Genomic DNA, 12,734 nt, shown 5'->3' with positions numbered 1-12,734 from the left:
TGCCTGGTAGCCTCAATGAGAAAAGTCAAGACCAGGACCCAGAGAGTGACCTGCTTCAGGAGACGCTCAGGATCCAAGTGAAGGAGGGGCAGGTTTGAATCTAAACATTCTGCAGTGGGGGAGGGGCAGAGGGCACGTGGGTCTGGGTAGGGTGGGGATGGGGAGACATTCCACGAGGGCTCTGGCAGGTAGGCAAGAACCGGAAGTTCCTTCCACCTCACACAGTGGCAACACAATTGGCGTGTGCCTCTTTACGCAGTTTATAAACTGTTTTTTTTGATTCACGGCACCGCGGTTGGAGTTGACGGTCCCTTCCTTTCACTTCTTTTTCCATCAACCTAGTTTTGTGTCCCTCAACACACTCTGCTTCCTACCTGGCTCTTGACTTACTTCAACAGAGACTAGACTTTCTGAACAAAATTCAGAACTGTTAGTCTGATAAACACTTGGGTATTTATGGCCACATGGAACTGAGTATTTGAAATTAGGATTGTCTCAGCAGATCCAGTGTCTTTGACTGCTGTATGTACATCACTCCTAAGGGAGTGGTCCTTGTGCTCCAACCAACATCCAGCAGGACCAGCCTTACTAATGATCCTTTGTGCTGGGAAGCCCCCGTCCATCAAAAAACCGTCATGCAGCCCCCATGTCCAAGACCAGAATTCACTAAATGTCTTTCTCATAGTATTCCATGGTTGTAAAAGATTTAGTTTTTTACCTTTTAAATGATTTTAGTGTAATATTTTAAGCGAGTAACACCTTCTCATGGTTCAAAATTAAATTGTGCAAAATGGAATAGGCAGTGGCGAGCCCTCCTCCCACCTCTTTCCCCTGTCAACCCAATCCTCTTTCCCGGAGGAAACCAGTGTTATCTCTTTCACTAAAATCTTCCCAGAGATACGTCATGCAACTAAAAACGAAGGCAATCTGTTTTCATTTTTAAAAATGCCTTCATTTTTTTTCTAGTTGAAAATTCATATATGTTCCAATATATCTGAGGATAGTTCCAATGATTGTCTTTGTACGGCTATCGTGGCTCCTCTGTTTCTGCACTAGATTCCTAGAACAAGAATTTCTAGTCTCTTAAATTTCAAAGCACCTGAAAGAATAGGGTGGCTCGATCTAGTAAAGAAAAGTAACAAATGCCTAACTGAATTTGACTTTTGAATTTCACATAAACAATGAATTCATTTTTAGTACAACTTTGTCCCATGCAACATTTTGGACGTAGTTTTACTGCAAATTCTTTCCCTGTTTATCTGAAATTTACATTTAACTCGAAATCTGTATTTTATCTGGCAACACTACCAAAAAATCAGAACATACTAAGCTATTATCAGTTACTCATCCTTATGAGAAAGAGAACTTGGAGTGATGAGACTCAAGTGTGCACCTTGGCTCCAACAGAAAACACAACTGTAAACATACACAAAATCTGCAGGCTCTTTGGATGAAATGGATTTGGAAGAGCCATCATATAGCACTGAACATCTTGGCTTAGTAGGGGTAAGGACAGAAGTAAGGAACAAGAAGGCAGAAAATCTTCTTCTCTTTCCTTATGTTAAAGGGACTAAACATCCTAGAGCCCTGGTTTTTCTAGGTGTTAAAAGTCCACTACCCATGAGATGGATGTGCACCTTGACACAATGCCAAGAGTTTATCCACCAGTGTCCAATCCCCATTCAGACAAGCCCACTTCCATCTAAATCCTAGCCTGCAAGCCCTGCTTACAAGTTTGTTAATTTCCTGTCTGCATTACATACACTTGCTCTTTACCATCTAGGCTCATCGTTGCATATGGCCCCATCTGCATGGGAATCATGGTAGCATTCCTTTTACAAAACTTGTTTGATTATTATTTTCATATTCAGAATCCATGTCAGTCAGTTTACCACTATCAAAATGATATGAAAGAGTATTCGTGGTTTGTGTTGTGAGAAGAGAGGACTGTTAGGAAACTTGTCAAGGGAGATGAAGGCTGAAAACCTCAGAGGATGGCAACCAAATCTCTTGGGAGACGAGATTCTCTCACTGCTGTAGCTGAGGAGAACTCCAACTGATTGTGGGGTGTTGGGGAAGGAAACAGAGGTTTAGAAGGACTGTTCCACAGTGTGAAAAAGACTCCTGTTGGTGTTTAAGAAGTTCCTTGCCCCTTGTCAGGAAAAACTGACTCAGAAGAAGATGAGAAGATAAGGTGAGAATATTTCAAGCAACATCATGGTGAAACTTTATATCTAAAGAAACTTTAGACATAAAGTTTCTAAATGAACTTTATATCTAAAGAAACTCCTGTCGGGGACTGAAAAAAATAAACAGTTTGGGAATATCGCTCAGTACTGGAGCTTTTACAATGAAGGAAAGCTCATATGATTTTCAACCAATAACTTCATACTAGAGGGATGGTGAGGCAAACTATTGTACCCAGGCACTCGAGAAAGGCAGGCTTCCTTGTTGCTTCCTCCCTTTGTTCAGTCATTCAACCAATTATTTACAAGATTCTCACTCATAATTCTGATACAGTATTTGAAGGACTCTTCTCAAGGCCACTGATACAAAAATTGCACTGTGCAAAAATTAGCCAGTCCCAATTCTGCAATCACTTTTGTAATACTTCAATATCCTACACCCCAGGGACAGAGAGAATCAAATTAGCCCAAATGTAATTTGGGAAGACCAGTCACAGAAGGGAGTATCTAAAAGTCCTTTGGATCATGATCTCTGACTATTCCTGCACAGAGGCTGCGGGCAGGCATTAACTACTGAGAAAAAACAACTCTGGACATGCATCACAAGCCTCAGAAGACAGTTCATCTTCCACTCAATCACGAAACGTTAAAGAAACGAAGAGATACCATGTTTGTGTCTTGTGGAGTTTTCAAGTCTGGGCACTTGGAGGCGCTTAGTGCTGTTAGATGTGAGGGGTCTTCAGAGGCATCCTGTTGAGTGAGAAATGCTCTAATCTTGCAATTGACCAGAAAGAGGATCTGATGATTGAAGTTTCTTTGGGAAGTATTACAAAGTCAGGTCAGTAAGTTGATCCCGCTACTATTTTTGTTGTTGTTGTTGTTTTTAATGCCAACTGAAAGTCTGCAAGATATTACAAAAAAGGAGGGAGGGAAAGGAAAATTGTTCCCATACTACCTGCTGTGTTGAAATTGGCCCAGATTGTCCACTCTCTCTCAAAGTTATTTTTAAAAAAAGAAAAAAACCGTACAAAGGAAACACCTGTGAATCAACATTTATTGAAAAACCTGCATGTATTAAATACACTAAGAAAAAATAGTCTAGTAGAGTAAATGCGTTTGGAAAAACTCTAGGAACGGAGTCAGGAGACAGTATCTTAAGAGTGTTTCCCAGGTCTGAATTCTTTGCTAGAATTGTTCTTTAACGGAAACTTCAGGCTTGCTAGGAAAAAGGACCTACTGTTTTTTGAAAGGCATAAACAAGAACCAAGGAACTGCAGTCCAAAGGGCATGAAAGCACTTGCCCCAATTTGAGGCTACTGTGCTTAGAGCGGAGCTCTTCAGAACTCTTTGTAGCTAAGTGCATGGGTTTCACGTGTGCAATAGAAAAATCACGAGTGCACATCTCACAAGAGCTGGTTTTAAGAAGAGACCAGCACGAAAGTTCCCGGCGAGGAGCGTCGCCAGAGACGCTCCGCAGCGTGCCCGACACGCCACCTCTCTCCTCTCCGGCAGAGAGCTGCAGGACCAGATCCCCACGCGCCCCGCGCCAGCACGCCTGCGCACGCCCACTGGGGCGGGGCTCTCAGGCACGCGGACCGCCGTCCTCCCACGGCCCCTGGCGTCTGTTGGGGCAGTCGGCTCCGGAAGACAGGAGCGCATGCGCGAGCGCGGAGGGTGGGGCCCCAACGGCCGTCCGGCGGGGGCGGGGCCTGTCATGGCGGCCTCGAGAGTCAATTCCAGGAACCCTGAGGTAAGGGGTACGGGGACTTTTCACCCCTCAGGTGTCACCGCTCTGCGCTGTTGTTCACCCTGTGGGTTCTTTGTGCCCTTGTCCGTGTAAGGAGACTCCCCACAATGTGGATTCACGCCCCAATAGAGCTCGATTCCCTTGAGGGGTTTACCCCAGGGTTATTCGCACCGCTGGGGAGCCGGCTGCATGAAGGGTTCAGTGATTGCGGGGCCTACAGTCGGGGGGAAATAGTGTGTGTGAGCTATTAAACAGGTGCCCAGGTGCCGTTCTAGGCTGCGCGTTCTGAAGAGTACAAAAGCTAGAGGGACGTTCTTGCGAGTTGAAAACCCTCATCTGGTTCCAAAGGTGTAGCTCAGGTGATTGGAAAATGAGTGAAGATCGAAGGAACACACTCATGGTTTCACTAGTGTCTTCCTTCTTATCATAAAAACATCAATCAACACTTATGTTCAAACTGCATTCTTTTGTCAGTGATGGGAGCAACTTTGCTGAATGTGGTAATTAACGTGTATTTGTAGTCTGATGTCAAATCATGATTGATTTGCAAGCATAGATGGGATCTGTACATATTTAATTGGTTGGTGGGAATCTGATATGTAGTCAAATGTGTGGGTTGGTTTTGTCTGTGGATGTTTGTGTCTGAAGGGAGGTCATGCCTGTGTTTTTGTGAGAGTGTGTAAGAGTGAGTGTTGTACTTGGAGGGTGTTGAGATGTGACGCAGGCATACTCAAGGAGTTGGTGGTTAGGTGTTTGTAATTAGGTGTTTGGGGAATATGTTTACATGTGTTTTTTTCACCCATGAATTTGGGGATTTATGTGTGTCTAATGGTGGATTTGGAAGGATTGTCTGCATATGCATAAGGGCAATGTCAGGAAAAGTAGTGGTGTATATTACTTTGGGTGTCCAGTCTGTTTATTTTGTATATTTGGGGAATGTAGGATGATCATTTGTGTATTCAGGGCATGTTGTATGGTTATGGGGTGTTTGTGTGTGTGCATTTTCAGGAGCTGTCTATGTATACTTGGATGTGTAGAGGGCAAGTCTGTGACTATTTTATGGGACTGGTGGATGTTGTATATGTAGGTATGTTGTGTTTGTATGATTCTGTATTCTGCAAGATGGCAGAGTTAATTCTGTGTGAGAGGTTGGGAATGTGGGGTCATGTATATGCCAGTAGTGTGGTACTGTATGTGTATTTGGAACAAAGGGCATATAGGGTGATATTATTGCATATTTGTAGTGTTCTGGGTAATTGTGGTTGCATTTGGGACTTGTGGAGAGTTATGTGTTAAATGAGTTTGTGTGTGTATTCAAGGGGCATGGCCACTTGGAGGAATATTTGCTGAGGCTGTGCATTTGTAATTTTCAGTAGGAGCCTCTGAAGCTTATGTATTTTGGGAAGTGAGTATATGTGTATCTGATAAAGAGGTGGGGTTCTATGTTTCTACAGGGAAGTTGGACAATTGCATTTCTATGTATTAGAAATATGTGATACGGGTATTTGTTAGTACTTGCATATGTGTGAGCTGGCTCCTAATAGCTAGGGATCATTTGATATATGGAAGTTGTTTCATAAATGGTTTGCTGGAGACACTTCCATGTATCTTACTTGTGTATTCTAATCTGTGTGTGTGTCCATCATCAGGTTCATGCATTATCAAAGTTTGTTCATAAGGTATGGAGTTGTTAGGAGTATTCAAAGTGTATTTCTTTGGAGAATGCTAGGGTGTTTATACATGTGTTTGGTAGGAGTAAGAGGTGGTCTGTCTATATATTCAGGGTGAGGGTAGAAATATATATATATATATAAACACCCCCACACACATATACAGTTTATATGTTGGGGTAGTGGTGGGGAGCTTGTATTCTGGAGAGGTAGCATAATGTATAGTGTTTGGGAGGGGATCTGTATGTTTAGGGCTTGGGAATATTTGCATGTGTGTGTCCATAGGTGTGTGAGAATTGTGTATGTATATTAGTAAGACTGCAGAGGTTGTTGGTGTTTTTCTGTTTTGAGTGTGTCTGAGCATTTGGGGTGTATACTCATGAGTAGTTGGTGGGTGTGTGTATTTGTGATTTGTGAGTATATCAGGAGGCTTAGAGTCCTCTATGTGTCTATTTCAAAATGTAATGCCTGAAGAATTTAGTGGTGTTGCTTGTATGTGTGTTCTCAGTATTAGTGAGGTGGACTTATATGTACAGTTGACCCTTGAACACCACACGTTTGAACCACACGGGTCCACTTATAGTGGATGTTTTTTCCGGTAAATACTACAGGACTACTACACGATCCATGGATGCAGAACCACTGCATGGAGGGTTGGCGCCCTAACCCCCAAGTTGTTCAAGGGTCAGCTGTATTTGATAAATATAGGTTATATGTGGCTGTGTGTGTTTTTGAGTTCCTGGGGCTTCTGGGGTATGTATTCTGGGGAATGTGAGAGTTTAGTTTGTGTGTTTGGAAACCAGTAGACGGTGTAGGTTATGTGTGTGTGCAGGAATCCTGGAGTATATGTATTTTAGGGCTGTGGGATTGCATATGGGTCTTTTTTGGGTTGCCCATGAGACACTTGTGTACTTGGTGAGCCTGTGTGTTTAGGTATTCAGTGTGTACATCTGGATGGCATATTGGTTGCACGTGTTTGTTTTCAGGCCCATGTTGTGTGTGTACATATAGTTGTGAGAGTGGAATGTGAATATTCAGGGTGAGTAAGGTTTTGTCTGTAAAAATTTAGGTAGTAAGAGGTAGTCTGTTTGTGTATTTATTCAGGGTGAGGGTAGAAATGTACGTGTATGTTCAGGATATATATATATATATATATATATATATATATATATATATATATATATGTATATGTACAAACACATATGTGTATGTGGTATCCTTTTGGTTATATATCTGTGATGGGAGTTGAGGGTTCTACTTGGGGTGTAAGTGGATTGTGTGCAGAAATTCATAGGAAAAGGTATGGGATGTGCTGGAACTGGTTCATACTATCCTGGGATAGTCAATGGTGCATATCTCTTCCCAGCTCTGTGTTCAGTGATGTCAGGTGGGTAGCTTGAAATTGGTCATGCTGGGAATATTTATACCACGTAGATAGCATAGGTGAAGTCTTTCCCACCTTTCTCGGAGAGTTTTTTAGCACTTACCAGCACACCACTGATGTGCGTGTTTGGATGTATGTATGTATGAAGCAAGAATATTTGGGCATTGGTGGGTACGTATGGGACACCCATGTGAATTGTGAGTGGGGCATCTGGGGCTATGGGCCCCTGTATATGTGCATTGACCCTGGTAATTGTGAATCACTGCATTGCTCCTATCAGGTTGGTCTGTTTTTAGGGCCAAAGAATCCCCATAAATGTTGTTGATTCCCAGTAGAAATCATGCAGATGGATACAGGGGTGTCTGTACCTTAGGCAGGTGGACACTCCTTCAGCATTTGTGTGGTCCTAGCATCTGGGTCCCTAGAAGGGGGGGCCTGGTGGACAGATGGCCATGCAGAGCAGAACCTTCACAGGTGTGTTGTTGGCGTGATAGGCAGCAGTCAGAAAGTCACGGGGCTTCCTGGATAGGAGGTCAGATGACCAAGGGCTCTCCCAGGAAAATACCCTGAGAATCAGTTGGACAGCTACAGGCGTTACTGGCTCTTCTGGGGCACAGCTGACGTGCAAGGACACCCTCCACATGGGGTTCAGAGCCACGTGTCCCTGAGCGCAACTGCCCCAGGGTGGTGGGAACTGTTGCGTATCAGGCTGGTCAACTGTATCACTAGGTCTCAACCAACCTGTCTCCATGGAAACCTAAGTCCTCAGGGATAGGCAGGACCTCTAGGGATCAGTGAGCTGACAAGGACAGAGGTGAGGAGGCTTTGTCCCTGAGGGAGAGTTGGGGACTGAGACCTGGAGAGCCTGGGGAGTCTCACTCTAAGGAGATATGGCTCTGATGTTCCCAAACCCTTTAGACATGTTCTCTGTTCTTTTCTGAAGGCTCATGATGCTTCTAGCATTGGGAAGCTTATCTCAGTTTCATGTTTCTCTGATAGGATGAACTGACCCTTTTATTCACTATTCCACATCGAGCTGCAAACCCATCAGATGGAACCATGTGATCATTGTGGCCACCAGCTGACCCCACAGCCACCTTGTGCCTCCCTTGGACCCACCCAGGAATTTCTGAGCCTTCTTTATGGTGAGTCTTGTGGCCTTTTCTCCCTCATTGTGAATCCTCCTGCCAATAAAACATGCTGTGAGTGTTAACAAAAGGAAACCTCAACTAGAATTGGAGTCTGGAAGGCCCGTAGAGGGAGCTCTCATGCCGTGTCACTCATCATCAATTACCCCAACGGGAAGAGGTCATTTACTGACCCCAAACAGGAAGTGCAACCACTTTACTACCCCAGCTGGAGGAGGGAAGACTTCCTTCCTGGCCAGCAACAAGAAATAGAAAATAGAAATAGCTAATAGAAAATTCCGCAGTTTAGCCAATGAGAAGCCATTGTCACCTGAAGTTTCACTTTCCTCCAGTGAACTTTCATTTTTTCCCTTGATGATGACTTTCTTTCCTTGTCCCACCCTCTTTACTTTAAAAGCCTTCTGGGACTTCCCTGGTGGTCCAGGGGCTAAGACTCTGCTCTTCCAATGCACGGGGCATGGGTTCGATCCCCGGTCGGGGAACTAAGGTTTCCACATGCCATGTGGCGTGGCCAAAAACAAAAAGCCTTCCATGTCGTGTAACCCGTTGGAGTATCTCCCTTTCTATCAGATGAGATGCTGCCTGATTCATGAATCGTTTAATAAAGCCAATTTATTCAAAATTCAAAGTAAATCTTCAAATTTACTCAGTTAAATTTTGTTTTTTAATACATTGGTGGCATTCAGAGGTGGCCACTAACGGTTTAATATGTATCCCTCCAGAAATGTTCTGTATAAAAATTTGTATGTGCACTTTTCTAAAATCCACTCTTATGATTCCTCTTGCTAACAGGGTGATTTTATGATTAAATGCTTATCTTTTTAAAAAGAAAAAGATAAATATATTGGTGGCAGTGATGGGATCTGAAGCAAATTTCTGATAACATTTGGGACAAGGAGAAACAGGTGTGGTGCCCACAACTCCTTTGAGTTCACTGTCTTTCTTGCCATTCCTGAAGGTTGTTGGTAAGCTCCTCTTGGTTTGAGCTCCATTCTCTTTGATTGAGTTTGTGCTCGCAATCTAATTGGCTTTCCTTTACAGGGCAGGTCAGTTTGGCTGGTAGAGGATTCTCCCTGAGGCCAAACCCCTAGCCTTTCAGATGGAAATTCCCAGGACACAGTAACATCTCTTGGTTATTGCCAGTATATTTTTGAGTGGTAAACCCTAGCCCCTAATTTTGTTCCCTGGATTCCACGTTGGGCACTGCTGACAGTGTAGTCTGCACTTCCCCATCTGTTTGGAATCAGCCCTCAGTTTCCATGCTTGGAACTGTTGGTGGCGGCTATAGTTCTCCATTTTGTTTGGCATCAGTTTGCAGTCCCCATTCCTTGGGATTTGCTGGTTGGATCTTTTTCCTCAGTCCACGGATCCCTGGGAATTGGTGGTGGTGCATACCAGGCCTTCTTTTGGCCAGGACATAGTAACATCTCTTTGTTACTGCTGATATATTAAGGCGCAGTTCTTTTGTGTGTTCTTTTGGGTTGACAAAGGCTAGCTAAGGAAATGAGATCCTTTATCACCAAAGAGTTGAGAATGCCAGCTTCTGGCACACCTGCTTATTTTATATTTGAGAACTATGGTCCTGGAGGCTGTAGATATTTAGAAAGATTTCAAAATTATACTAATATTGATCTAGAATTACAATGGTCATTGTGGGGAATGTTCCAGTTAGACAAGATTGTTCATTTGAGGAAAACACTGGAGAGCAAGGCTTCCCAAATTGGACAGGGAGAATGAGATGCCTGCTTTAATTGGTATGTAAAAGTTTACAGAAGGTTTCAAGATTCCAAAATAGCTTCATTTAGAGACTTAGAACAAAAAGCTAATGAAAAATTAAAGAGACAAAAGGTACCTGAAACAAAAGACCATAGGACGGATGTGACTGCAGATTTAACTCCTACTGTCCCCCCCTTTCCTTTTTCACCTGAGTACTCTTGTTTTACTCATTTTCTGTCTGAAATACTTTTCTATTCCCAAGAGAATATTTAACAATTGCCATTTAAAGTAAAACTAGCTGAGGTTGCACGTGAGCCCCCTCAGATGTCCTTTACCCCTTGGTCAAAGACTGAACTGAGAGCTATAGTCAAAGAATTCTCTAAACCTAGGGAGGAACTCCCAACATTTTTTGAAGAATTTAGAGTCACTGTCACGGCCTATGTCCCCAAACTGCTAGATCTTTATCCGCTTGTACACATGTTGGTAGGACTGGGGGAAGCCCCAGAATGGACGCGGGAAGCAAAATGACATAATCCCTAGGATGATATTCAAGATCCTCAACCTAAAGAGGCTTGCAGAATAACAACTAACCTTTTATAAGCTATTCCTAAAATCTTCCCTGCTCACACTTGGTCTATTATTAATTGGCCTAATAATGATTGGCCTGTTATTCACTCATACAAACAAAAGAGGGGTGAATCTGTGGAAGACTTCAGAGCCAGTTTGTAGGCTCTCTTTTTACAGCATTTGGGGTTGCAAGCAATAAAAAGGCCACTCAGCCTACTTTAACTGCCCTCTTTGTAAATGGATTATCTTCTGAGATTAGTGGATTGATAAAAGGGCAGAAAATAGGCTGGGAGGCTGTAGGCCTGACTGAACTCCTGACTGTAGCTGAGCATTTTGAAAGGACCTTGGAGCAAGATTACAAACAGAAATCCACCAAGCTCATAGCCTTACAGTTACAACAGCTCTAAGGCAAGAGACACAAAATAACACCTAGGCCTCCCCCATTACAACCTCCTAGGGGTCCATGATCAATTCGATGACCCGAAGTTGATGTTTCATTTGTAATCAGTGAGGACACTAGAAAAAAAGGTGTCCTCAAAGGTCCTATGCAGACTCTTCACAAATGCTCTCATATCTGTCTCAAAGGGAGGGCCCCCCATGACCCTCCCCCCTAGTTGGCAGAACTCCAGAGGTTCTCTGGTAAACTATTACCAGCAATTACCTTAAACAGCCCAGAGGAAAATAGAATGAAAATTGATGAAAAACTGCCAAATTTTAGTTGATCCTGGAGCTATGCTTTCTACTTTAAACCCTACTCTCATATTTTACTTTGAAATCTGCATTAAACCCTAACCCTAACTGTAAACATAATTACCTAACCCTTTAACACCCTATCCCTAGCCCTAACCAGAGCTGTGCTTTCTACTCTAAATCCCACCCTCAAAGAACAACAGGTCCCTCTGAGTCAAGAGGATGTTTCCAAAGTGGGAGTACCTAATAAAGTTCAGAGAGAATTTTTATCTCAAACAAGATTCCTTTTTGCTATGCAATATAGCCCCAGTTAATCTATTCAGTAGAGATCTCTTTTCTAACTTAAAAGGGCCAGTACATTTTGCCTCCAGTGGAGATCTCACCTTAAACTTTCCTGATCAACCTGAACCTGATTATTTATGTTCCTTACAATCTGTTCTGGACATAAAAGAGGAAGTTCAGCAAAAGTTCTCTAATTTGGTGGAGATGCCTGCAAATTTGGGGGCTACTTCTGACAGTGTTAACATCAGAAGAATAAAAAAATGCAAACCTATAAAGATTCAGATAGATGTAGCTAAACCTCTCCCTAGGTTTCCTCAACAACTATTAAATCCTGCGGTCACACAAGGTCTCACACCTATTGTAGAAAACTTAATTTCCCGAGAGGTAGTCATTCCTGTACTCGTCCCTGCAGCATGCCAATCTTGCCTGGTTGGAAACCTGGCAGGATGGCGATTTGTCCAGGACTTGGGAGCTGTTAATAAAAATAGTTATTCCCTGTTTTCCTGTTGTTCCAAACCTAGCCACCCTTCTGTCACAAGATTCAACTGACTTGGAATGGTTTACTGTTGGAGACCTTTGTTCACCTTTCTTCAGCATCCCGGAGACCCAACAGCCAATATCTATCTGCCTTTACTTGGAACAATCAACAATATACCTGCACTTTTATGCCTCAAGGGTTCACTGGGACCCCTTCTTTTTTCTCCCAAGTACCTCACCAAGATTTAAGTACCCTCTAGTTCCCTGAGAAATCAACCTTTTTACCATATGGAGATAACCTCCTGCTGTACTCAGCTACTGTAAAGATTCCATAAGGCATGCATAAAAGATTCCATTTATTTGCTGCAACAGTTAGCTGAGAAAGAACACAAAGGAAAAATTACAATTATCTCTAGACTCTGTTCATTACCTAGGACATAATCTAAGCACTGAAGGAATTCAGCTATCTCCAGAGAGAATTAGGCTGATACAGGAACTTCCTAGACTCACAACTAAGTGCTAGCATTGTGGATTTCTAGGTTTAGCTGGTTATTGCAAGCTCTGGGTTCCAAATTTTTCTCTGTTACCTCTTCCACTCTATGAACTTATTAAAGATTTAGTCCCTGAATCCTTTGCTTGGGAAGATAAACATAAGCAGGCTTTTATAAGGCTAAAACAAGCACTGCAAGAGCTGCCTGCCTTAGGGTTACCCAAATGATCAGGTTCAGGTTGATCCGGAAACTTTAAGGTGAGATCTCCACTGGAGGCAAAATATATTAGCCCTTTTAAGTTAGCAAAGAGATCTCTACCTAATAGATTAACTTTAGGTTATTCAAAACCTTTTACTTGATTTGTGCATGAATGGCA

At 42.9% G+C, this 12,734-nt stretch overlaps 1 long non-coding RNA gene across 13 annotated transcripts in view; it reads left to right on the top strand.

The window, feature by feature from the left end:
- The first annotated feature begins 3,842 nt into the window (after positions 1-3,842).
- Positions 3,843-12,734, top strand: part of LOC137770801 (uncharacterized) — a 61,388-nt gene continuing 52,496 nt past the window's right edge. For all 13 annotated transcript variants that reach the window (XR_011075234.1, XR_011075239.1, XR_011075240.1 and 10 more), the window contains exons 1-2: positions 3,843-3,936; positions 7,987-8,132. This is a non-coding gene — a long non-coding RNA (uncharacterized lncRNA). The remainder of the gene's footprint in view (positions 3,937-7,986; positions 8,133-12,734) is intronic.

The sequence above is a fragment of the Eschrichtius robustus genome, chromosome 10 (assembly GCF_028021215.1).
Source record: "Eschrichtius robustus isolate mEscRob2 chromosome 10, mEscRob2.pri, whole genome shotgun sequence".
Taxonomy (NCBI): domain Eukaryota; kingdom Metazoa; phylum Chordata; class Mammalia; order Artiodactyla; family Eschrichtiidae; genus Eschrichtius; species Eschrichtius robustus.
This window is presented reverse-complemented; position numbering and strand designations above follow the sequence as displayed.